The 27,567-nt window shown below is 41.5% G+C and overlaps 1 protein-coding gene across 22 annotated transcripts in view; it reads right to left on the reverse strand.

Moving 5' to 3' along the window:
• ATXN1 (ataxin 1) overlaps positions 1–27,567 on the reverse strand; it is a 369,363-nt gene that overhangs the window by 134,888 nt on the left and 206,908 nt on the right. For 20 of the 22 annotated variants that reach the window (XM_088169133.1, XM_088169201.1, XM_088169118.1 and 17 more), the window contains one exon: positions 26,134–26,255. The gene's annotated coding sequence lies outside the window, so the exon portion shown is untranslated. Of the gene's footprint in view, positions 1–12,205; positions 12,346–26,133; positions 26,256–27,567 lie in introns of all 22 variants that reach the window. The other 2 variants (XM_088169169.1, XM_088169123.1) reach the window with 1 other exon arrangement.

Below are 27,567 nucleotides of genomic sequence, written 5' to 3' on the forward strand. Positions count from 1 at the left end.
TTAAGATCCAAAGAATATGCTTTTAAAGGCATACAGATCATTTTCCATTTATTTTGTAAGAGGAAGCCAGGCGCATTCAACAACACACTTGTTGAACCATTAACATAGCAGAATTCACTTTTTGCTTCTCATTTTTAGTACACACACAGAGAAGGAATTAATAACTAACCAGAGCAATAACGGAGCTTGTTAAATAAAGATCCATTTAATTTCAAAGTACTGCTCTTGCTAAAATTTACCAAAAATATTGTCCCTTCTGATTGCTTCTCACAACAGGCTCTGAAGCAGCACAAAGGCGGGCAGAGGCAGCTGAACTGACACAAGTTGCAGTCTCTGGCACTGCATGCTTTTTTTTAGCACGGCATTTTGAACTAGCAATGGAAAAGAAACCATTTTTATGCACATTTCACTGAGGAGCTCCCAAGAAAAAGGTTGTAATTGCAGACTTTTACAGATGTTCCAACCTGCAATGCTTCACTCCCACTATTGTTCTAAATACTGAGTACACACCCTCCACTCCACACACACTTACACACAGACACGTGCACACTCACATGCACTCAGTGTCACACCATGTACTTCACTTCTAATAGTAAATCTGACAGAAAGGAATTTTATTTTTACATTTTCACACCTCCCACTCCTAATTAATGTCAATCAGCATCTTCTACAGAGTACATACTGCAAATATACATGGCCTCATCTGTGCTCTGTGCAGGGCAGGGGCAAAAATTTCCATTCTTGCTAGAAATTGAGTAGGCTCTATGTGATGGATTCACACAGGAAGGATCTGGAGATGCACAACTCTTCTTTAATGACCCTCCTGAGGGGTCAATTAAAATGCTCTGACTTTTGGGGGGAAGTTTCTGTTAGTTGGTTTATGCTTTTCACCCCGCAGCTATGAATAGAAAGCAATTCTCCAGTTCAGAAGAGCTGTTGCAGACTTCCCGAGGTGTAAGAGGGCTCAGAGACTTGCCAGTACATTGTGACAGCTGCCAGGAACAGTGGCAGCAGTGGGAGGGACAGTGAAGGAATTCTGCCAGTGACTTCAGTAGAGCCAGTCCACACTGTTTGGACATCCATGGACCAGAGCCAGACAATTAAAAGCATTGGTATTTACGAGATAGGCACCTAGACTTGCACTCTCCAGCTGTCCCAATAACCACCACAGTAGTAGAACTGAGGGGGGTGGAAATCTTGCTCCCCAAAACCAAAGCAGACAAACTTGGTTTCCCAGCACACACACCACTCGTTTCTTTTTATAGACTGCTTTTCTCTCAAATGCAGAAGTAAATCCAGCTCAGATGATTTCCCTGTCTTAACTTTTGTACGAGAGGAAGACAGAAAGCTAAAAAAAAGAAAATTAGACACTTCATGAAATCCGTGATTAAGACACAGAAACTATCAAGACAGATGGGCTGAAACATTCAGGGAGCTTCAGTTCAACAACCCATGTTTTTCAGAGATCTACAGTACAGTATTGTCTTCTCCGTTTAGAGTTTTTAAATCTCATTTTTCATTGCAGTAATTTAACACCATTTCTAAACTTGGAGTACACTTACTGGGTAGTCCAAAATAAACCCCAATATTTATTCAACTAGCACATGGCCCTAGAACCTAACTATGTGGTTTCCCCCCTCCGCCCCCAGAGGAAAAAACTCCTTTTTTTGGGGTGCAGGCAATGGTCACTGCTTTTGAGCTTGCTGGGTGGTTGCAGATGGGGGAAAGGAAGACACAGCACCCAGCTAGCTGCAGCTCCCTCTGCTCTGCTGCAGGCTTTGCTCCCGCGTGTGCCCGTGGGAGGAGCTGCTGTCACTGTCCTTAGCGGGTTATTGCCGTGCACACAGAAACACGAGGACAGAAACACACGGAGAACTCCCTCTTACAAACACTGGTCTCCCAAGAGCAAGAAGCAGAAGCCAATATTACACACTTTGAAATGAAGGGCCAAATGCTTCTAGCAAGGGTGATCTGCCCCTCCACAAGCTCCTTGCTCACAGCGAGGACTCAGGCTGGTTCATCCTGCCACTGGATCCCTTCTTCCCTCAGAAATTAAGTCCTCTTTTCCGTGCAGTGTGCAAAGCAGTCACTCGCCCAGGGGGTGGGGGAAAAAAAAAAAAAAAAAGAAAAAAAGAGGGGGAGCAGGGAGAAGAAGAAGGGAAAAGAAAAAGGAAATCTGACTCTGCTCTTGGCAAAAGCCAGTGATCAGCAACAACTGCCCAAAGCTGAGTCATTTTTTTCCCTTCCACCTGGCGAGTGGCTGCCCCGATCCATTCAGCAGAAAGCCTCCTTTCACCGAAACTGGCATAAATCTGGAGTAATTCCCTTCGTTTCAATGGAGCTGCTCAGGATTTATGGCAGCGTGACACAACAAGCAGAATCCTGTGCACTGAGAGCTACAAGCCCAGGTTTTCCTGAAGGAGACCGTGCTGCTTTGCTGACCGTGCAACAGCACTGATGCCACGGCAGGTTCTATTTTTCCTGAAGCTGTCATCTCCAGCAGCTTGCTCTGCAAGCAGGACCTTTGGAGAAATTACCCTCTTTCACACACTGCAGGAGAATTTTGGCGATCTATGACCAGAACATTTACTAGCTGGAATTAATTATTTTTTCTGATTTCATTTTTTTTCCCCAGATTTCATTTAATGCTTTAATTTGGTTTAGCAAAGATTTATAAAATTATTATTTTTTAACATCTCACTGGGCTGTGTGAAACAGAGTTCAGAAGACAGCAGAAATATCTTCTGTGCAGATGATGTGTGAATAAGTAAGGGATGAGATCAAGATTTAAGGAATACCAATCAGCTTTACCAGACAATAATCTACTCTATTTATGTTCTCAGCTTAAGAAAAAGCATAGCTGGGGGATTTATGCATGCACTGGAAGGCTTCTATAAGCAGGGAAAGACCCTGAAAAAAAAACATAATACTCCCCCCAGCATGCAAACACAGTGCAATCAGAATAAAAATGGCAAATGAATGCAACCCCCAACCTTTGAAACGGGGCTATACCAACAGAGAAGAACTTCAGCTTTATAGTAAACACATCACCTATGTAAAAAAATGCATTCACACTTATACCGAGGCACTGACAGGGTTTTTCTAAACAAATGCAATGAGTCTTGTCTGTCCTGGCTAAGTACATTTACAACATTCAAGCACGGGATGTAGCTGCCTAGAAACAGCAGTGTTCATGTCGTCCTTTCAATATGGGGAACACAGTGTGCTATACAAATATTAATTTAGCCTGAACAACCAGTGAGGTATGCAAATATTACTCCCAGCTTCAACTGGGACTGATTTGAGTACAGAGGAACAGCAAGGGGGATTTTTAGCAGTGCTTCAGGATGCCAGCTCACAGCCAGAGAGAGCAGGAATCTTGCATGCCTGTAAGTTCTTTCAGTAGCCCTGCCCCGACCAACTTCCTAGACCTGCCTGTTCTCTTCAGGCGACCCAGATGAGCAAACATTTTCTGTATCCCGACTGGTTATGCTGCCAAATCCAACAAGGCAGTTGTGTAGACGTGGGTACACTGTGCAGCACCTCCCAGGTCCCGGTTTTGACATGGTTCAAGAAAAGCCACCACAGCCACTTAACCAGGCAAGAGGAACTGCAACAGACCCCTGCTGGGTACCACTACAGTCCAAAAAGCACTGATGGTGTAAAAGCAGAGAAAAGCAGCAGGAGCTTCAACAGCTGACACTGGCCTCTTGTTTACTGGGTAAATTGCAGAACCCCTGGGGCTCAACTGATGAGGACCGGGCCAGAGCATAAGTCCAGCAAGGCTCGCTGTGTATTTTGCCTTTTTAAAGTTCTACCTCTAATCCAAAGGGAGGAAAGAAACATTTGTGAAGTCAAGCAGACAAGAAAAGAAGAACTGAAACAATGCAGATCTAAGTGACCTGGAAAGAATGATCTCCTGCACCATTTTTTTCTACCATACCACAGAAGAGCAGTAGAGGAAAGTGAAAGGAAGAGAATTGGGTATCTCAAGGATAGGGCATATAGAATTGCAGCTGAACACAACACCTTTAGACCAGCAGCCTAAAGAGAGCAATTCTCACAGCAGCCATGACACTGAACATTCAACCCTCTTCCTTAAGAGCCTTGGTTTTAGCTTTTTACAACTCTGGCAAGTAAGTGAATTATTATTTTAATAAAAAATGCTGAATATAAACACAAAATATTTTAAAATATTTTATTTAAAATCCTCTGATATCTGCCTCCAACTGATCTTTTGAGGGAAAATTTCAGGAGAAAAATCAGGCATTTTGGCGAGAGCAGGCAAATAAGTATGTATCACTGACTTATATTTACTTCTGCTGCTGCTACTGTTGTTGCTAATTTACCGAGATATAAAAATGGCTTCAGGCTTTGGAGAAAGTCTAAAAATTTGGCAGAAGGATTATGCTGATCAGAGATGTGTTCTTAGCTATCCCTGTGAAAAAATCACCTATATTTGGTTATTTTTTAAACTCTGGTGGGAGAGGCCAGCAACTGAATCTTCAGACCTTTCATCAATATAAACTTCACACCCCAGGCTTTGACACAGCTCCACACGGGCCACAGCAGCTAGGGAAGTGTCTGCCTGCATAGGGTTCACTGCAGAAGACTGAGCTCTAAGTAGCTTTGGGACTTTTGAAGTCAAGAAACCACAAAATAAAAGAAAGTAAAAGATAGTAAAGAAAGACACAAATACTTCAATGTACTATTCTTTACCTGAATATGGCCATAAACAAGGCAGAGATACAGAAAAGCGAAGAAACAGTTGGAGCTTCTTGTTAGTTTGACTTTTTCTTTTTTTTTTTTTTTTTTAAGAGAGTAAATCCATACAAGCAGCAAAGTGCAAGCACTTAAAATATCCCCACCACAGAACTTACCAGGGTAAATACTTTCTGGTAACCCAGCATGCCAGCACAGAAGATTCATGGTCTGCTGTTCTCTAAAGCATCCTTCTCTTTCAGGAGCAGCACTCAGAGAGGGTGACACAGTGCCAAGTTGCCCTCCCTGTATTCCAAGGCACCTCCACTCAAATGCCCCCAAATCCCATTTCTTCCTTGTCAGAAATCTTTGTTAACAAATTTCCCTTTTCGTTTATTTTGTGAACTGTGCTTGTCTTTTTTTGTTTGTAAACAAAGAAACAAACAAAAAGCCAGAATGTAGCAAGGCTCTGCCAGAACTCAATTAATAAATAACAAGCATTGAGTGTTTTTGATCATTTCCTTCTGTCTGAGCCTCACAAACTGACAGTAGAACAGTGTATGACCCTTTACAGAACGATTTTGCTATCACATCCTCACTGGAAATTAAGAACACAAATTTGACATTTTGAGTGGGAACAGCTCATCCCATTTGGTTCAGTGTTATCCACTGGGAAGTCCAGAGCCAGCTGCAAGCCAGTACAGCAGGACTTGCAAAGCATCTGTGTAGTCACACAGCAAACTCCAGCATAATCTGCACTAACTTTGTCAATCACTCTGCACTGTACAGGCATGACTAACACTATTTTGTTGGGCTTTTTGCAAGACATAACTTGAGCTTAAATTCAAGCAATTCCTTGGGATGTATGAATCCACAGGGATGGGAAAAGCAGGAAAGGAGAGGAGTAAAGACATCCTATCCTTTTGCTGCATCTGGAAGCATAGAGACGCAAGAAGTTACTTTCATATTCAAAACTGGAAAATGGGAAAAACAGGAATAAGAGACATTTAAAGAAGGAAAAGAGGCTGAAATCTGCTGAAAGACTGTGTTTGGTCATCTGGAAAAAAATTTAAAAGGATGGCTAGAGAACACTTTTTGCCACAGAGACAGTGTAAGGGAATACAGAAGCACACGTACAGAGACAACTACACAAGCAGTTTCCAGCACTATGTTTAAAAATAGTGGCCAGGAAGACAGATTCTCATTTCATCTTTGTTGGCATAACTTTACTTGACAGAAATATGCTAATTTGTACCAGCCATAGATCTGCATCCTTCATTTACAAAGAGACAAATCCGGTATTAATAATACCTTTCTGTGTCCTGGTGTTTATGAGCACACCATCTGTTTGCATTTGGAAACTGCCCACCATACATGCTAAATTATCAAAGATACGTGAAGTGGGCGAAAAGTTAAGATTTCCATTACTTCAGCCCTAATTTGACTAACACCAGGACCAAGTGATCTCCATCCAAAGCACAAACATACTCCTTATAAACTGCTTAAATGCCAATACTCTAAAGGCACAACTAACTGTTCGTGTGTTGTAATCTCTCTAATGAATAAAATTCAGCTGCATCCACAAAGAAAATCAATGTTTGTTGACACATCACTGAAAGGAAGCAAATAATGGCTCACAATACTAAGAAACCTGATGAAAATGGAAGAGAAATTGTCCTTTGAATAATTTGTGCATGACCCATACGTTTTAATGGGCTACAGGGAATACAAACTCAATCACTACATTTTGCTCTCTTGCAGATACTTTCATTTTAATATGTGTACATATATACTTCTTAAATGCACATTTACTTCTTTTTCAATCTGTTTATACTGCTTTGGGTGCAAAGGAAAGACTGGGTTTGAACTCTTGGATGAATCACATGCACAAACTTTCTCAAAAAAAGCACATGGATAATAAAATAAACAAAACAAAAATGAGGATAATTTTCTTTCCCTGTCTCTTTAAGATATTGCTGCTTTTCAGCCACACAGTGAATGCTTCATTCAAATAACAGAACATGGATTTCTCTTAGTAACTGCAGCTATAATTGTAGCAACTGCTTATACTGCTTCCATCCTATTAGTGTTACAATTGTCCAAAGCAGAACACTCAAGTAAATTGCCCTCATTTCTTATAAACATCTCATTTTTTATTTGTAACAGAAAAAAAACCTCAAACGCCTTCAGAACGTTACCCCTTTCTTCTGTTACCTTACTTAGCTTCTTTGGCACCAAGAGCATGAAAAAACAATACTGCTTTTCTCTGCCTTCAATGTTTGGCAGCCCTTTCTTAAACAAAAACACTCTGATTCAGTGGATGCTCTGCCCACTATTACAGATAACATGCCTTTTCCAAAAGTGATTCTCTTAAGGACAGTGTGGGGTAGCTTTGTTTGCAATCATTCACCAACTAGTATCCCATTTAGGATCTAGTAAGAATTGGCTCTTAGCGTCTTCCTCTGCTGTATATGGTACTTGCAGACATATTATGCAAAATAGTGATGAAAATAAATGGCCTGGGTTGTCATATTCACTCATACACAGAGTACATATCTCTTATGTATTTTCATTATGATGAAAAGGCACAGGCATGAAGAGTCCACCTCTGCATGGAAATAGCATGCTGGGCAGAGTGGTGGCAGTAAAAAACCCAGCTTTACTGACTCTTACACTGACAAGACGGAAAAGCTCCTGCATTGTCAAAATGCTAGACAAATTGTATCACTTAAAGCAGTTACTACTCCTAGGTTTCAGTACGCTTCACTGGAAAGCAATTTTTTAATAGCATTATTAAAGTAGCACACCATGATTTATTCTTACTTGGTTTTCAACTTAAAGTGGTTTTGCCTGCTATGTATCTTTTTTTGGCTTCAAGGAAGGGTGGCCCTATAATAATTAAGTAAAAAAACCCAAACCCAGCACAAAATATAACCACTTTGATTTACAGGGTCAGAGAAAGAGCTTTGAAATGTCCTATAAATCCAAACACTATTTCCAGTCTTCCTTCTCATTTACTCACTATTCTGCGTATTTTTCTTTTTACCCTTGAATAACATATGGATAGGCCAAGTATATCCCACTTATTGCTCATTACATAACCCATTCCTGCTATATTATCATTCCATACTTCAGTAACTGTGCATGTTCTTGTTATCCCATGACAATAAACCATCAGAACAAGAAAACAGACTTCAGTGTGTGGGTCTCTCATTTTGGCAGGTTGAAGAAAGACAGGAAAAGGGGGAAAAAAGAACAGAGGAGAACAGGAGGGAAAGACAAGAGCACGGCTTAGTCTTTCACATGGGAAGGTATGCCAGAGGACAACCACAGTGCTGAGCACTGGTATGGGGTGCTGAGCACCTGCTGCTCCCACTACAGCAAAGCAGGCCATTGCCTCACTCAGGACTGAGCTTCTGCATCACAGACCATCGCACTCCCTGCTGCCTCCGGCCCAAGACATTCACCAGTTGTCTTCCACAGGGGCTTCCAAGCCCTTTCATCACACCATTGCATGCAGACCCTCATCTACATGAGGGAAGTGACCACAGAGACACTGTGGCAAACGTCATTATGTCAGCTCTTTGACCCTGACACAAAGGTCAAACACAGCAGCAATACAATTGAAGCCACTGCTTTAGTGATACAATGCTAAGAAAGTCTAGGAAAAGTATAAACTTAATCACCTAATTAATAAAACTAAGGTCAAGTAATCTTCCTTCTCAAAAAACTCTGAAGGAGCACCAATTAGTTTCAGTCACTTAAATGAACAAAGTTCTTTATGGTGTTACTTCTCAAGTCTTGCAAAATACTCCTGGAAGTTTTTTGAGCATTATGGGAACACCTGAGTGCACGTGTTAAAACGCACATTTAATAAGCCTGGTTCTTCTCTCGCTGAAATCAGCTGCCCTTAATTTGAACAGCAGGAGACCTGGGCCTTTTCCACTGCCATGTTCCTTATCAGAGCTCTATAAATGTCACATCTTTATTTTATTAGTGAAAGACATATTTTATAGATTAACAATAAAAGCATTCTTGTATGCGAGTTTTCTAGCCCCTGTTGAGACTCTGAATTCTTGAAGGTCAAATAAAGCAGTCCGTAGGAAGGGGTAGAAGAAAATGCTCTGCAATGTCCTTTTAAAGAGCCTCCACAGCAAAGAGAGAATAAATAGGTGATTTGTTACATGGCTTTGAGGGCAGCCACAAATGCTAAAACCACAGGTAAATGAACCTGGTCATGAAAGGAGCAGCAGCTCGTCCAGTTCCATATCTACATTAGTTAACTTTCTTTGTGATTCAAGTCCAAGACTTTGCATTGTTCTATTTCCGCCTATTCCTCTGCTCTGGATTCCCTTTGTGACACTTTTATCAATGGAAAATCGAGGGAGGGATTTCCAGCTGGGAGCCCAACAAAAAAACAGGAGGTTCAGTCTGGTTTTCTCACTTGCACTGCAAGAACCATTTCAGCGTTAGTAATAAAAGCAAAACTACACAAAGAAAAAAAAAAAAAGACATGACCTGAAATTATTTTAGCATCATAAATACTTCACTGCTCTTTATTCTGCAGTATGGTTAGTGTCACACATTGGCACAATAATTTGCTAGCTTAAACAGAGCTCCTTGCAAATAACGAATTTCTATTAAGGGCCGCTGTCAGCTAGAATTCCATGGAAATGCAAAGAAAAAGATAACAGTGCCATCGGTCAGATTTACTCTTTGTTATGCCCTTGCAATTTCGACAGATTTATAACTGCGGTGCCATAATATTAAAAAGTCTGACTGTGTCCTCTGTGAGTGGTGAGGAAAATACACACAAACAACAAGGGAAGCCAAGCAGCACAGTGGGAGCCAGGCAAAATGGATTGTGCACAGGGACATCCACATGGCCACACCTGCGGGTGTCATTACAGCAGCCGTGGCGCTGCCACAACCGCAGCCAGCTGGGTGCTCAGTTTAGTTGTAACCTGAGGAGGTGGCTTTGAAAATGAGATCCTTTGTACTAAGAGGATTTTCAAAGTAATTTTCAGGGGATAGCTTTGGTATCATTTAAGACCAGAAAAGACTAATAATCATACTTTTAAACATTACGGCAGTACAGACCATTCATCTTGGGAGGCACTTGGTATAGTAACAACAGAGTAACAACTTACATACATTTCTGTGAGCACACAGACAACATTGCTCCTTGAATTCCAGAGCTATTACCATACACCACCGAGGAGACCTAGCCACCACCAAACAAAAGAAGAAATGTCTCAAGGCTTTCAGTAGTCAATGATCCAACCACTGCAAGCTCTGCTAGCGTCCTAAAGACAAGTAAAATCTCTTTCTCTTGTTCACGTGTGTAGCCTGTAAGGGCTCTGCTGAGAGAAGCACCTCTAGATATAACAGAAATCGAGGAAGCTATCATGACTTGTTGCATAAGCTTGTCAAAGCTGGAACAGGACAAGAAGAAGAAAGTAGAAAGTAAAATACAAGGCTGAAGAATCAGATGCAAAGGCTGTCTTCTTAAAGACAAAGAATACTTTAAAATGTGCCTTAAATAAAAAAAAAATTGGCAGTCATCATTATCAAATAGCCTGAAAGTTCAGAAGGCATCTGAGAGAACATTGTATGGTACCCAAATTCTCTTCTGTTTTTTAGTCTGTTGGAAAAATATTTTAAAAAGGATTTCAGGTACCATAAACCATAACAAGTTATAAAGTAGGAAACCTTGAGAACTGACTGCTAGCATTCTCTGAATCTGTACTGCAGACCTGTTACAGGGAACAAGAGTCTGGGGAGAATCACATACCAAATACCTGCCTTGTAGATACCCCCAACAAGAGAACATGCCAAGCAAGAGGGGAGAAAATACTTGCAAAGTTTTGCTGAGCCTGGTGAGGAAGTGCCTTCATTCCTAATGCCACAAAACCTGAAGTTTTTTAAACAGGCTACTATTAAAACCCAGTTTTACACTGAGCTTTTGATGTCCTCTTTAAGTCAATACATAAACTTCATAAATGACCAGGCAAACTCATAAATCTGGGTTATGTCTCCAGCTCCAATCATTTACTTTATTGTCTTCCACAACATACAGAGCAATTCTCATTAAGTAGACGAATGTGTAAAAGCTCAGTAGAGAGTTAAGGAAGATTCTAAACCAAAAATAATCTAGGGGGCAAACTATATGCAGAAAAAATTAATATAACTTGTGTGAAGTCACATGAAGTAACTGAAGGAAGTCTATATGATCCTAGCAGACACAATCTATATCACATCACAGACAAACCAAACAGGAGGAAATATCCTTGAAAATACTCAGGTATTTGGAGTTTTCTCGCCTCCAAATCCAGACAGCAGCATATGAGTAGGTCACATTAACTAAATCCATCAAGGAAATCTCCATATAATTTCTGATCACTGTCTAGAGTCTGGTTTTTCTCTGTGGCCAATCTCTGAGAAAGACATCAGAAAAGCAAAAAACCCCACACAACACTAAAACTATCAAAAACAACAACAAAAACCAAACCAAACCAAGGGAAAATCACTGCACCCACAACTCAGACCTAATAATTACAAGCCAAAAAATGAAGTGAGGGAAGAAATCACTTCCCATCCATGAAGATAAGGTCGAAGTTCTTTAGTACTAAATTTGAAAATTATTAATATGAGACCAACAAGTTAAACAGCCTTACAGGGTCTTTTTAATTTATTAAATATATTTTGCTTTAATCACATTAATTTTTCAGAAATGTACAATAATCTTTGTGGTTTAAAATGACTTTGTATTCATTTTTTAATGGAGAGTATTTTTATTCATCTAATACATTATCCTTTCAAGAAAATTATCATACTTGACTACAAGTACTTAACGGGGCACTAATTAATACTCCTATTTCTCGTAATTTAAAACTCCTTTGAGAAATGAGGTCAGAAACCTGGTTTAACACAGGAGACACTTCTCAGAGGCTGAAGAGGGAAGGGACACAAAAGGCACTTGTCACCTTTCTCCACGGAGGACATTCCCTTTGAACACTAAAGCCCGACCTGCCAGCCATCGCTCTGGCGCAGCCAGCAGCCGATGCTAAGCCCGGCAGCACGTCCCTCTGCTCCGCACCTCGGGAACGACAAGCAGCAATTCTCCCGCTTCTTGTTTAACAGGGTGAGCTCTACTTTCCCTACTCCTGTCAGCCTGCGGCAGGCGAGCTGCCCGCCTCTCCCCGGCAGCAGGGCTGAAGGGCTCGCTCTGCTCCAGCCCGCTCCCGAAGCCGCCGATTCCCGGTGCCCTAACACAGGGACAGGCAGCTCCACCTCCCTCCGCGCAGAATCCCGGCTGAGCCACGGCGCCCTGCCAAGGCTTCAGCACCGCCTGTGCCTCGCCGGCAACGCCGGGAGGAAAATGCGGGTTACAAACAGCTCCCAGAGCTGCTTCGGACTCAGGGAGTGCTGCAGGGTTAAAGGGCAAAAGCACAGATCAAGCGCAAGCGTTTCTGAAGCTCTCAGGAATTTTGCAGACACTCACCCATGAACTTCACATTTGGGCTCGCTCCGCATTGTCTACTAATTGCAATTATCTAAGAGCGGCTCCACGATGGGAGGAGGGGAGGAGAAGAAGGCTTCCTTTTGGCACAGCTTCTTCAGAGTTCAAAGGACACATATGGCCTGCAAACACAGTGCAGGGAATAATGTAAAATTAAAGGAGGGATGAGAGGAAAATGAGAACGCAGCAGGGACAAGCACTGTTCTGGATCTGCTTGACTGGAATTTTAAATAAAGGGACGGGAGGGAAAAGAATCAACAAAACCCCCACACATTTTGATTCCACATCTGAACAGAAGAAGGGATCACGGGAGGGGGCCCACATATGAAGGGAAGACCTCTGGGGAGCAGAACCTGAGCACTTCTGCGGGGGCCAGAGACCCCAAGCCCTACAGCCCAGCAGCAGGACCCAGAGGACTGCCCAGAAAGCAGCGCTGGAAGCTGCCAGAGATACTAGGGCTTCGGGAAATGTACCTCCAAAGAGACAGGAGGGGTTCATTTCAGAATAAACACATGTACAGTACCAAAGCTGCAGGGAAGCACAGCCTGTCTACCCACAGAGTAAAGCAAGAAAAAATTAAAAAGTGTCCAAATAGCACAGGTCCCAATTTCCCTTGCAGTGCTCGTCTCGCCACACAACAGTCAGCAGCCTGCTAGATGGTGCCTGTGTCCATGCCAAAGGCTGACACCTGCCTGTAGCCTTGTCTTTGTTAGGGCAGAAACCAAAGCCTGCTCTTCTCACTGCAGCACATATCAAGCACAAAAAATAAATAAATAAACAAAACAAACAAAAAAATCCACAACAATTCTCAGTTGTAATTTCTACATAATTATTGCACAACAACCACCCATAATGAGAGAATGAATTTATAACCACACACAAGCTATATTTACCAGTGGACTGGTTACAAAGCAAAACAGCAGGAAACCACAATGTGTGTCTTCATCTTAGCTCCTCAGCAATGGTGCAGAGCAAGGCTGCCCCTGCAGCAGGGCAGGCTGAGCAGGTGAAACGCAGGCACACCCACCAAAGAGGAGCACAGCCTTATGGGGACTGAACCTGGACGAAGAAGGGCACAAAGATGCTGCCAGATAGTCAAGGAATGCTTTGTAGAACTGCAGCTAGAAAGACTTGTTTGACCTACGGGTTTAACAGTTGGCCACACCAAAAAAACTTAATGAAATTTTGCCTCTCAACTATCCCAGCTTCCAGAAATGTTGATACCTAGGCAGAATTTTTAAAAAAGCTAATACAGAAAACAAATTTTAAAACCACCCCACATCTGGAAATGCAGCTCCCTGTGCAGTCAGGATCCAGAGGATTAACCCCTGCCCTTTGAAATGAACAGCCACTCCCAGACAGCATTTCATGCTCTTCTCCCATCAGCAATTCAACAGTTGGCCCAACAGCGAAATGGGCACAATTCAACCCAAACTGGGACAGTGGGACTGTGCCACAAGAGGATAACTGACGAGATCAGCAGCTGAGCCCCAGATGACAACTTTTGATCACTGGGGAGAGTTGATTGGGTCTGCCTACCAGATACCATAAATTGCTGAGCTCAGGGGACCTTCACCCCTTCAACACTGCTTTTCAGGCAAATTTGGCCAAAACTGCCTCACAACTTTGGAAGTTACTGGGCCGATGCACTTAAGGGAAGACAGGCAGCACAATCACAAGAGCCCCATTTCCTCAGGCTGACATCATACAAGCAGGCAGCGTCCCTGCTGCCAGCAGTACACCCCTGACCACCTTGCCCCAGCTTCTCCTGCTCACCTCCCTCTGTGCCAGTACAGACCCTCAAGCTTTCCAGGCCAGTGTGAGAATGATGGCGAGCTAGATCCAGGAACAGATCCTGCTGAAAACTTACTCCTTTTTTTTTTTTTTTAAGGGATTATTTTTAACTTGGATCCTTTCCCAGACCCAGCTCAGAGCATGACTACACAACGCTTATGTCAGCACAAGGAAGCCATCTAATGAGCACCCATGAGGGGGGCAGGATCGCTGCCATCGCTATCCGTGCCACCTTAATGAGCTTGTAAAACAACGGCCTACAGACAGCAGGTTAAAAAGTCACAGAGCTTCAGTAAATTGAGGATGGCACATAAAAAAGCCAAAAAAAAAAACAAAACCGAAATTCATACACACAAGTTACCTAGCCACTTCCATATCAAGCTGCCAAAATCCAGCAAAAGCACAGGGCCCTCCACAGAGGAAAAGCAACCCTGCACTCAGCTTCACCAAAATCCCAGTGCAGTAAGAGCTCCTGACACACACACCCATGGAAAATCTTGGTCTTTACTACTTCCTAAGTAGGATATGCAAAGAAAATCTGCATCTTGTAAACCACTGGTATCTCAAAATGACCTTTCTCTAATCTTTTTGGCTAGGCATGCTCTCTCTGCCCTGCTCTATCCCTGGAGAGACACCAAACAGCCCAGCTCCAACTCAAGGAGGAAGCATAAAAGCAAGGGAGAAGGGAAAGTGAACAGATCAAACAATTCTCCTTCTTCATGACCTGTGGGTGCAAACCCATCACAACAAATTGTGTAACCTTAAACACACTTTAAGATGGACACAAAAATCCATGATTACTGATTCTAGTGTTTATGCTGACCAGTGCATTATTACTGCTCTGGTGGCAATCAGCGAATCTGTCATGAAAAGAAAGGATGTGTTGGGTTTGCTATCGATCCTTGTAATTCCTGTCTGAGAATAATCATACCATCTTGAAATATAGCCCAAAAGAGCACTGTTATTCCGGAACTGAGCTGCTTTTGGAAGATGAGTAAGAAGCAGTTATATGCTCTATCTTATTGAGGTTGCAGACAATTGTTCCTGGCTTTAGAGAAACATTTTCTGATCCTTTAAGTATTTTCTTTTCCCTACAGCTGAAAGAGCCACACACAAATAAAGAGAAATCTGGCTATCCCAAGAAATCATGTAACTGACTATATAATATGATTTTTTTCCCCCTCTAATATCCTACATTTATAGTCACTGTCAGTGTGACAACCAATAACACCAATAAGTGGAATGATTTCATGCAGCACTTTCCATATTGAGATATTCTATGCCCCCTTGTGCAGTAGACAGTTTCTATCACTTACTTTGTATTAGGGCAACAGAGTAAGGCACCTCAGATTAAGCCTTGAGCAGTTACCATTCCTTCCAAGCAGAGCTAAAACCCAGACTAACAGACTGTGACTATTGTCAGATCACCTCTTTCTCCTCAGTGAAGTCTGGACATCACCAGTGGATGGGAGGCAGAAGCACAAGGTTGCCTCTGAGGGCATCCAAAACTGCCCCCAAAAATATATAAGAAAACACGTATTCCAAGTATGGCTAGAACAACAGTACCAAACAAAACTTATGATGCTAATCCAAATGTTACAACAAATTGTCCATTGTAGCTGGAAAACAGAGAAACACAGCCTTGAAAATGGATCAGAATAATACTGACTTAAAAATTGTTAAGGGTTCTTGTTAAGTGTACATTCTAGCATATTCACAAAGCAGGTTTTTTTGAAGGTAGGAAAAAATATGACAAAACAGGTTAATAAACTAAATGTTTAATAAGGAAAAAACAGAGAAATAAACCAGAAGAAATCTGAGCTAAGAAATAAACAAATATTTATGTGTCTATATGTGTGAAATTTAGTACAATTCCTAATTTTTGGTATCTTGGATAACACCTATCTATTTTCCAGACCTCAGTTTCAGGAGTTTACTACTTTTTTCACACATGGTTTTAGAAGGACTGTGGTCTCTTTAACAGTGGAGTTCTGTCCTCCATCCCACACATGTACCCACTGACTCCAATCAGCCTAAAGTTAATTATAAATACAATGGAAAATCTAAGGTAGCTTGTTGCCTAATTTTTCCCTTTTTTCTGGTGTGCTATTAGGCTATTCATAATGCATATACTTTTTTTTTTTAAATTGACAGGTAGGACAAACAAAGCTTCTAATATTTTACAAACCTATTTGATGCAAAACACTAGATATGTGTTCTAGGTCTCTGTTTTTCAGATCTTCATTATCAAATTCTGACTTCTTTTCATTCCATTAATGCTTTCAACAGGTTATTAAAAAGCACGGTCTTGCTAATTTACAGTAATGTTTAGGATACCTACTCTAAATTTATTGAAGAAATCAATAAATTAATCAATCAACAAAAAGGTACAGAAAAGTGACAAAACACATTTTGTTCTATTACTGTGGCAATTCTAAATGGTGTTTTAATTATTCATATAAATATCTCTAATGCATTTGTAAATGTGATGTATTGCACACCTACTTTTTTTTCAAAATTCTTGGGTCCCAATTCAGGAATGTGGTTCCTTGCAGAAATACAAAGAAGGCCTCTGAATACTTTTTTAGTATTTGATTCTACATACTCAAATGCTGTCTTTCTTTGTATCCAGAATACCACGAGATTACTTACTCCACAGCACTCTCTGCTGAGAGCAGATCCATAGAGAAAGTCACATAATGTCACACAGCCTTGTAACACACCACACAACACAACCTCTCCATCGCTCCTGCCAGAGCCAACAAGCAAATTCCCAGAACTGCAGCTTTAAAGGGGAGGCAATCGTGTATATTAACATTCCACTGAGAAAACTAGGATGAAACAATGAGCTCGTGAGTATTTTTGGGAAAAGATGTCAGGGTATAAATTCTGGGCCTGCCTGGCCAAGCCCCTCCTCCTTTTTCGTCAACATGTAAAATTCTGTGCATCTTCTGCATCCAGCACCCCAGGCAATGCCATTCTCAGTCATTCACAGCCACACTCACTCTGCCCACCCCGTAGCCACACTGCAGTAGCCTTGTACCATCCTTGTCCCAGGAGAGACACCAACAGCACAAAGAAAGCTGCAAAGCCCGTGAGCGATTCTGCGTAGAGGTGGAATTTTTCAAATTACATAATGAGCTTCAAAAGAGAGAGCACAGAGCTGCATAGATATAGCCCCTTTTTACATCAGAAGGCACAGAAAGGGTGCTCTACTGCTTATTTTATGTTATAATCTCACCCCTCCCTTACTTAGCAACTTCCTCCTTAAGCCTTGGCATCTCCTCCATTTCCCTCACAATCTTGGGGCCTTTTCCTCCCGAGATTGTCATCTACTGGAAGTTCCCCCTCCCTGACCACTACCCACATCCCAGTCTTTGTTCTGGCTCCCTACTGCACTCAGTGTCTGGACAGGCTTCACACTAACTCCAGATTTATTGCTCTCCTGCCCTTCAAAGCTTGTGAAGCAGGTCTTCATTCAGCTGCCCTCGCCTGCCAGGATGGGGAACAGTGCATGGAAACTGAAAAGAGCTCACGAGCACCAGGCGAGCAGGGCTTTGCAACTGAAACCCGAGGTAGAAATGCACACCGTGTGTCTTATTTAGTTCAAAGCAGAAATGTTTCTGTCTAGGATGTCTGTTTGTATCTCAAGTCACAAAGAAGCCATTAGTACCAATAATGTGTGATTACGGGGGCGTCAGCAGAGACTCCACAGCTAAGGTTAATTTGAGATGCATAATTTAAAGCAGAACTAAAATCCCTCCATTTCACACTTTAATGACTCAATTCAAATCATTCTTCAAATTTGACATCGCAGCTCTTAAGGGGACACTTGCATTTTTTCTTGTCTCCTTTTTTTTTTTTCTGGTCAATTTCAAGTAAAATACTTATCTAGTGCAGAAGTAAAATACACAGATCTTCCATTTACAACCACTTTAACCTGTCTTCCCCCTCACATTTCTTTTCAGCAGTTTCATACTTCACACATTCACTCTGACACATTAGAATATGCATGATACAGGCCACTTCCGCAAGTTAAAAAAAAAAACCAAACCCGTTCAGAGTTAAAATTTCACTCATCGTAACCCCAGGGATTTTGCCAAGAACAGCTGACAACACTGTTTATTTTAAACATACCACATCACTTAGGTAACAGTAGTACCCCCACAATTCTTTGTCCTTAGTATTTCTACCCTCAGCATCCTGCTAAAATACATTTAAATACATAATCCTTGGTTTTCAAACTGAGTCAAAGACAGAAGGATGCTGTGGTTCAACAAGTGCTTCAAGCTGGTCCAAGTCTCCCAATTCACTGATAATTTGTTTTGTCAGGCAACTTCCCTGAGAACAGCTGATAAAACACAGAAATAATTAAGCAAAAACTCATCACAACATAATGAAGCAGCATGACAGTGAGATCTTCATGCTGCTGAAGATGCAGCACCTCTCTATCAGACATCTCCTGCCTGTTGCTGTGGATTCTTCAATAAAGCTCACGTAATGTTATAAAAATGTGTAGAAACATAGAATGATTTTTGTAATCTAACACAACTCTATTTTGTTCTGGACTTTCAAGAAATCACAGTTCAAGCACACAGACATTCTTTGGAGAGTTGCCCTCAATGCTAAAAATGGCAGTGGAATTGCACAAGGCAGGGGGGAGGGGAGGGAAGAAAATTCCAAGAAAACTTTGACTCATCCATTGTAATTCATCAGGTTTTTGGAGCAGAGAATGGAATGCCATCAAGCTAAAATTGACAGAGCTATTTTCTGATCTCTAAGTGATGTCAATACTTCACAAATCCACAAGTGCTGGGAAAATTTTTCTCTGCAAAATTCTAAGAATGACTCTTAAAATTTGTTGGGTTGGGGGGGAACCCAGAGCTAAAAGAGGTACTTGAAATTAAACTCCTACGTAGGTGTGTTTTTGAATACTGAGAGTATTAGGCTTCACAGCTTTTTGCTATCTATGACTCAGACTTGCTGCCACAGGTGTCAAGTGATCAGGGACTTAACTGGAGCTTTGCAGAAACCTGCTGCTTTATGATTATTTTTTTAACTATGTGGTAAAAATTCACCCTCAATGACAGACAAAAAGCAAGCTTTTCCACTCAGTACAGACCTGAATCTTTCCAGTCACCAGATTTTACTGTCCTGTCAATTTTCACCTAGCAAAGCAGATTTTTCCAGTCTTCTGTTGCTTAATTCTTAAGCTTTTCAGAATCACATAATGTCCATCATGGTTTTCAGAACAACACAATGTCAACCAAATCTAACAGGCAAAGCAGCTTCAATAAAGTTCTGAGAATAACACATCTACTCTGGCACGCCAACACACTATTTTTAATTGAAGCTCATTAAAGATGTAATAGAAGAAAAATTATATTCACTTCCAGCACTGTTCCATCAATGCAGTGAGATAATCATGCTGCTGTACTATACATAAAGCAATATTTATGAGTAGTGGTTTAGGTAATTTAATGGAAAGGCAGAAAGCAATGATTCATTCCTTGTTCTATCTGTTGCTTAAAAATTACTTTTGCCAATTGCAGGGCCCAAGCAGGCACACTGAGAGATTGGTTTCAAATGTTAGTAAAACAGAGACCTGGAAAATGAAAAGAGACAAGTCAGTTGAAATGCCGAACAAAAGGAAAAAAATCTGGATTACAGATGAGAATTACTTTACAGAGCAGCATACAAATGCAGGCCTCTGAAGTAATTTAAACCAAATGTAGATTGAAACTGAAGTCATTTAGTGAGTCAGCACAGTAATAGGACACTAAAATTACATGTGAGAAAAGCGCAATCGTTTTTGTATAGCACACTGTATTTTATTCCAAATTTACCCGAAAACAAATTAATTGTCTCCTTTGTATTGTACCTTCTTCATTTCCTTTGGACTCAACCTCTACCTTCCAGAAAGAACCAAACTTTGTGCAGGCTGACTAGTGAGCTCTGATGTCTAGGACTTGAATTTCCCTTTCACAAAAGTTTCATCTCCAGACCACAACCACATTAATAAACAATCGTTGGCGTGAACACTACTGACCCTCTTCCAAGTTATGATTACTTTCCTCTGAAAATATATATATTTTTTTAATTAACAGTTAAAACCAAAACTGCTGAGAATCGTTACAGGTTCTGCCTCTCAGATTCTGCCATCCCAGAGGTCTCAATCGCCTACAGCTTGGTGCAGATGAGGACTTGAGTGCTAAATATGCCCACCATCAGTCAAAGAAGGCTTTGCTTTCTATCTGCCTCAAACATTTTTTTTTAAATCTATCTGCCTCAAATATTTTTTTTTAATCATAACTGTTTCTAAACTTAAAAAGCAATCTTCATCTCATTCTAGCCTCATACATTCAAAAAAATGTAATTCTGTGAAAGTCACAACAATTGCTTGTTCAACAGAGACTGCTAATCTCTGAAGTGCTTTCTCAGATAGATTTGTATGGACAGACATGGGTAGAAATGAATACTCCAAAAATATCCACAATAGATAACAAGCAGCGTCTAGAAAAAAAAAAACCAACAAAAACCAACCATGCACTGCAAATGCAGCCCGAATTGGAATGAATGCCTACAGTAGCAACAGCACAGGAAGAGCAAAATGTTATTGTACATTACTGGCCTGCAGCCCACAATTACAAAAAATACTGCAGTATTCCACAGTAACAGTGTAAAATATTATCATTTCAAACAAGCAGCTGCAGCACCCTGCCCACAGCAGCCACGTCGCAGAGAGCCAGGAGAGGAGAGAGCTGCCAAAGAACTCCCCACTGCACACGGGGAGTGGGCCACAAGGTTGGTGAATGCTTGGGATGCTTCTCCTCACACCCATGGCTCCATCAGGGCACCAAGGATCACTGCTGGGCAGCAAAATGCTCCCACATGGGCTCCAGCTGCTGAGCCCTCCAGCAGAAGGGAATCACGATGCTCACTCTGCACTCTCCCTCTTGCTATAGTGTGCCTTCTGCCAAATCTGCATTTTCACAATGTTTTGGAGTCAATAAAATCTCCCCCATCCCAGCTCCCCTGCGCTAATGCCTGTGTTACCTGGCCCCCTCTAACACCCAGACAACAGGTTTTAACAGTGGCCTAGCCAGGGGCTCCCAAAGCAGGGTTTGGCATACACTGCCATTATGATGGCTACCATTTACCTCCCTAGACAGCAAGCAGTTGCTCCACTACAGGTCAGCAAAAGGGGAGACAACACGCACACAAGTTTATCAGCAACACTCATGTCGACTGCTGTACCCAAGGATGGCCAGCACAGAGGGCAATCCCACCACAGCAAACAGAAAACCCCAAAAAGCAACAGGCAAGTCCATCTGCTCACTGGCATGCACTGCACTCAAATGAATAGGTTAGCATGTATAGGAATAACACCTACTGCATTTGGGTTCTTCATGGATCATAAAAAAAGACCATCTAAGAAGTCACATGTTTTCTGCAAACTTAATGCACTTGCAGAGCAAGCAATCGGAGGAAAAGCAAAGCAGAAACCTGAACTAATGCACTATCCTGGTTTCAGCTGAGATAGAGTTCATCTTCTTCCTAGTAGCGTGTAAGTTTTGTGGGTTTTGGATTTAGCATGAGACTAATGTTAATAACATTACTGTTAATTAATTAATAACATTATAACATAATAACACGCATGCTTTAGTTGTCAGTAGTCAAGGACTTATGCTAAGTCAAGGCCTTTCCATTTTCCCATGTTCTGCCAGCAAGGTGGTACACAAGAAGCTGGGAGGGAGCATGACCAGGACAGCTGGCCCAAACTGGCCAAAGGGACATTCCATACAATAGAGCATCCTGCTCCATTTGTCAGCTGGGGGAGTTGCCCAGGAGGGTCTGATGGCTGCTTGGAGACAGGCTGGGTATCAGTCAGCGAGTGGTGAGCAACTGTGCTGTGCATCACTTGTCTTTCTCGTGTTTTATTTATCTTTCTCTCCTGGTTGCCTCCCTTTCCATTACATTATCATCATTACTATCATTACCACTATTGTTATTATTGTTGCTGTTGTTATATAATTATTAAACTTTTCCTATCTCACCTCATGGTTTTTACCTACCTTTTGCCCAATTCTCTTACCCATCCCACTGTGGGGGTACAGGGAGTGAGTGGCTGCATAGCACTTGGTTGTCATCTGGGGTCAAGCCATGACACTCATGCTTCCTACACAGTCTGCAAACAGGACAGATTCTCCAGACAAAACTGCAAAGCCTGAGCTTTGCCTCAGCTACCAAAATTGCCTCAGGTATTTGGCCTCTCCCCACAGTCCAATGAGCTTGAAGTTAAGTTTGAAATAAACAAACACGGTTGGGGCATCTTTTAGAGGTATTTGAATCACGATGAAAACTGTTTCTCATGCAGCCAGACAGAAATATGATGTTTTCAGGAGGGAGCAAATTAACTGCCATACCTAAATACTTCCCAGTTCACCTGCACCTCTCATCTTTCCCACACCAGATTTTCTTTGCCTAATACAAAGGAGACTGTACCGTGTGTATGTGCAATATATATGCAATAAACTGCAGTAATACATGCACTAGATTGAAATACTGTATTTTTGTATCCTCACAAGCAATTCACTGGATTAAAGATTCAAAGTCCCACAGGGAGTACTGCAAATACACATTAAATCTCTGGGTGCTGGATTTGACTCTCTGACGTATGTAACAGATGTGTAAAGTAACACATAACCAGATGCCTCTCTAGTGCAGGCACAGCTAGAGAGCCCTGAAGTGTTGTGTCCAAGGGCAAAAGAAAAAGGAGAGAATTAAAACAGAACCATCTAGCAAGACAAGAAAAATTTAGGCTTTATGGATTTCTTGTCTACAATGCTGGAATTTTCATGTCTGTAATTCAGCTATGGTATCTCAAGAGAGGACTTTTCAGGAGGTGGGAGTCCAGCCACTGTGGCCTGATTTACTCCATGCCAGAGTGATAAACTATTTCTTGACATCTTCGAAATTTCAAGGTCCTACCTCCAAAGCCTCCACTGTGATTTCAAAGACCTTCATCCAGAAGAGTGGTCTAACTCCTTAGAAGAAAAAAATACTCAGAAAAAAAAAAAGCATATGGCTGTGTAACAGTTACTACCACAGAGACTTTTCTCCTTTCCCTGAGTTGGTGTGTCCTGGCCACAGTGGCTAGGAGAAAACAGCCACTGTGCTTTTGCAATAACCTTCTAAAGCAGAGGAGAATGGTGGGTGAAAAAAAGTAAAAAACTTGTTTAAAAGCCTCAGTTTAAAATTTCTGGCTACTCTCATTTCATGAAGTAACTTAAAACCAGCTCTGCTAGAAACTGTGTGAACCACTGACTTCAGATCTGAATCGTGCCTTTTGCAAAGCTGCTGATGGGCTTGGATCCAAGGCTTTGGTTCAAGCTCTTATGTACTCCATACTGAAATTACTTATATCATACGTCCTTTATAATAAATAGTTTCACAGTGAGGAAGGACAGTATTGGCACAGTTCATTTTTACATCACTCTTTTGAAAGTTTATGGAAAGCACTAGAAGCATTCCCGCTTTCTAATATTTTGCTTTTTGTGGTTAATAAGCAGCATAGTGAATGGCTGTGCAAGCTTCACCCACTTTCCTGAGACTGGCAGTGTGACAGCGTGAGTCCCAGGCAGTGCCCACCGGAGCGGAGCAGAACGGGCACGGTGGCACTGGCACGGCCAGGTCTCACCACAGCGCTGCCCTGCACTGTGCCACTGCACTCTCCTGCCTCCCTGCAGTGAAGGTCTCCATTCTCTGTCCCCACCACCTCCTCTTTACAAAGGCTCACACACACATATTGAAACAAAAGAATAATTCCATTATGTGCCTGGCAGCCTGTGCGCTTCCCTTCTGATTCACAATAGTGGCGTCCCATTGAAAAGATTCATATACAGGGGGCGGGAAAAAAAAATCTTAAGTATCTAGCAAGCACACGTATTATCAAAGCTTCATTTCCACTTAACAAGTTGCTTTGGGATCCAATTCAGCTGATTTGAGGGGAAAATACAAACAAACAAAGTCTTCTTCCATTAGCCAGGGCAGGGTGTGGGGAACTCGAACCAGTGCCATCTTTGTTGAAGAGCTCCACAAAACTAATGGCTCAGGAGAGCTGAGGAGCATGGTCAGCGGACAATTTGTGACTGATCACTGCCATCTGAACATGGCATGCTGACAGCTGAACGAAGAGCAAAACAAAAAAGGCATGTGTTTAATCTGGGCAGGCTCAGTCCCCTGTGTTCACTCCCAATGAAAAATACAGAGCAAGAGAGTCAGTCTCTCTGCCTGCTCAGCTCAGCACCCACATAACTCCCTAGCATATACCACGGGACCTTCTCCAGGCACACAGATAGGGGTATTATTTCTTCACATGTTGAAAAAATTAGGAAAGGAGAAGGATAGTGGTACAACTTAATATATCCTAAAATGGATCTTTTGGCACCAAAAATGTTCCCACCAATACTCTGACAATGAGCTCCTGTGCTCTCCAATACAAAGAAAGCTAAAAACAACCTCAACGATTCTCTGAGTGTAACACAGAGCTGATAAAATTATTATAAAGGCCACACAGATGCTACAAAATACCTTCTCCTGAACTTCAACGTGCGCTTCCTCAGAGAGCAACAAGAATGCAATTGTGAAAGGAAAATCATGCACGTTATCCTGGCCTGACATCAATGAAAAGAAGGTAGCAATAAAAGCATTTTGATTAATGCTCCACAGAACCAAGAAGGAATGCTTGCCTTCAAGAAAGTGGCACAGACGAAAGCAAAGGTGGGCTGAGGGTTATCACCCAACGGAGCACTTCTCTCTCACTGTTTTGGCCAGGACTGTCACCTACACATGAAACATGGCTTGCCCCAGAGAGCAAGGCATTTCCCCACCTCAGCCTTCAAACAGGTTTGCATTATTACCTCATTTCACAACAACAAAAATTGCCTCAGACTCCTGCTGAAAGAGTCCTGTATTCCTGTTTGGGCTCACAGTCCCTAGTGCAAGACCTGCACATAAAAAGGAGTTGGCTACACTGATTTGAAAAACTTTTGACCTTTTCAGAAAAATCAGTAGAAATACCTACAGGACCACTACAATTTCCCAAGCAATGGCTCCTGTCCACTGACCAGAAAGGAAATATTTAGCTCCCTGCAGTGAGCCTGTTGATTTCAAAAGAAACTTAATAGCTCTGTTCCTACAAAGTAAATACAGAGCAATCACCAGGGTTCGCCTATGCTCTCCTCTCTTCTGAAATCTGGTAAGCAACATATGTCATACATATGAGTAAATAACTTAAAGTTTTTATTTAAGAAAGATGCTGGTGTTTTTTAGTGTTCATTTATGCAACATTTTCATTGGTTAAAAGTTTTACAGCTGTAGCATTTTCTCCTTACTAGATTCAGGTATGATTCTTTTCTAATGAGACTAGACAACACAATTCAGCCTCAGTCAGGGAACTCTTAGTTCAGTTGCTATTCAAATATCCAAGTGCAATTTGCAACTCTGGTTATTTTCTTTATATATTTAACTCCATTTGTTCAAAGACACACTGATGAAGCAATTAAGGGAGACGTATTATTAAAGCTGCTATAGAATTCACAAGCTGCTAAGAAGTTTGGTATTTCAATGCGGTGTTTAAACATAAAAATGAGAACTATGTATTTAATATAAAAATATCACTTAAGAATGTTGTAAAATCAGATTACTCATGACGTTATCACCAACAGTAAGAGATTTGTATATGCATTTTTCTGGCTTGTGTTGTATGTTCTTCAATAGTTCCCATATGATATAGATTCCAAACAAGGAAATATTTAGGCTCATGCCTAATTTCAGGGAGAATAGCCTCATTGATTTAAACAGGGTTTAACCCTTATAAATGTCAGAATGATTGCCTGTTTGTGGGACTGGAACTCATGGGGCCCATTTTCAAAAAGATAAGTGCATTTTGTATTTTTACTGCTGTTTCTGGGTTTGCCGTTACAGTTCTCTCCCTCCCTCTCCTGCCTGTTTCTATTGCCTTCAACAACAATATCATGACACTCTGAGGTAAATAACGATTAATTTAATTACAAACTAACTGTAACTTATGACAAGACCCTCCAATCACTTACCTCAAATCATGAGTGTTTCAAGATGCAATTGTTAATCTCCTTTTCCCCCCCTCTCACAGGAGATGTTGCAGACTTTTTTTTCTGGTATTTTGCATTAAAACTCTTTCCCTGTGCTCCAGGATCTTAAACAAAAACAAAAAAAGAAACACTCAGAATGAAAATGTCATTTCAAGCAATTGGTGGGTGGCTCAGGGGAAATCCCTGACCTTTTTTGAATGTATATTTCATTATCTAAAACAAGTGTGGTAACTTCCTCCAGCAGCAGCTCTTCTGTGGGCTGAACTTAAAAAAAAAAAAAAAAAAAAAAGACCCAACTGAACAAAAAAAACCCCCAACCACTGGTTTAGTCCACTCAAAAACATAGAATTTTAAAAATCCATAAGATAGCACACTACAGAATATTCATTTAAAGCACAATCCAGGATATACCAGACTCCACAAATTTATGATGGTGAAAATGGAAGAAAACCCAGAACACAAGCCAGGAGAAAAATCATTATGTAAAGTATTAAACTGCTACACAGTTTTATTATTGCTATCACTGTTATTATCACTAATAAAACATATACGGCCGTCTCTCTCAGTCTTCACTGAGTTCCTGTAGTATTTGTGTAGTAGCAGCGTGGGGGAAGTAGTAGCCGTGCTGGAGAAGCAATGCAGCAATAGCACTACAAAACCCAGCCCAGCTGGCGAGAGAGGAAGGAAGGGAGGAGGAGCGACAAAGCAAATGAGTTAAGAGTAACTGGCAGGTCTCTAATACAATCAATTTTGACATTCTCCACCATCACCAAAAAAGGTCTGAAGGGTTTTGAATTTTCAGCCGAGTGCTGCTACCAGAACAGTTTCTCACCACCCCGTTTCACCCTCCTCCCTCTCCCATACCTGCAGCAAGGCTTGGCCAAGAGCCAGCTGAGTACGTAAGACTCCAAACCAGGCTCTGTCAGCAGGAAAACACTGCCAGCCAGTGCAGAGTTCATGTTCCCTCTGAGAGCGTGGTCTTGCATTTGCATGGCCTCTCTGGATTACAAGTATCCCAGTTATTTCTCTACAAACAATTTTTAAGACCAACAACCACATTCATTTTTGGTCTGTAAAAAGCCTGAAAGAAACTGTTCCCAGGGTTACACCTGTGGCTACCCCCACTGAAGCCAACAAATTTACACAACATGACAAAGAGAGGATTTGACCTCGTGTGCATGTAAGCCAGAACACTTTGATTTTCTTCCTTGGCTAGAACAGACAGGTCTGAATAATTTTCCCCTTGCTTTTAATTAAGAAATGAAGACAATACAGCTGCAGAAGGCTGTATATACCTCAAAAAGTACAAGTTTTCCAAAAGCGGTCGAAAATGCAAAAGTACAACTTTCTACACCACAGTATATTCCCACACACCCTGGAGGAAAACAATCCAAAACCTGAAGCAGACCACAACAC

Source organism: Sturnus vulgaris, chromosome 1 (assembly GCF_052056855.1).
Source record: "Sturnus vulgaris isolate bStuVul1 chromosome 1, bStuVul1.hap1, whole genome shotgun sequence".
In the NCBI taxonomy this organism is placed as follows: Eukaryota; Metazoa; Chordata; class Aves; order Passeriformes; family Sturnidae; genus Sturnus; species Sturnus vulgaris.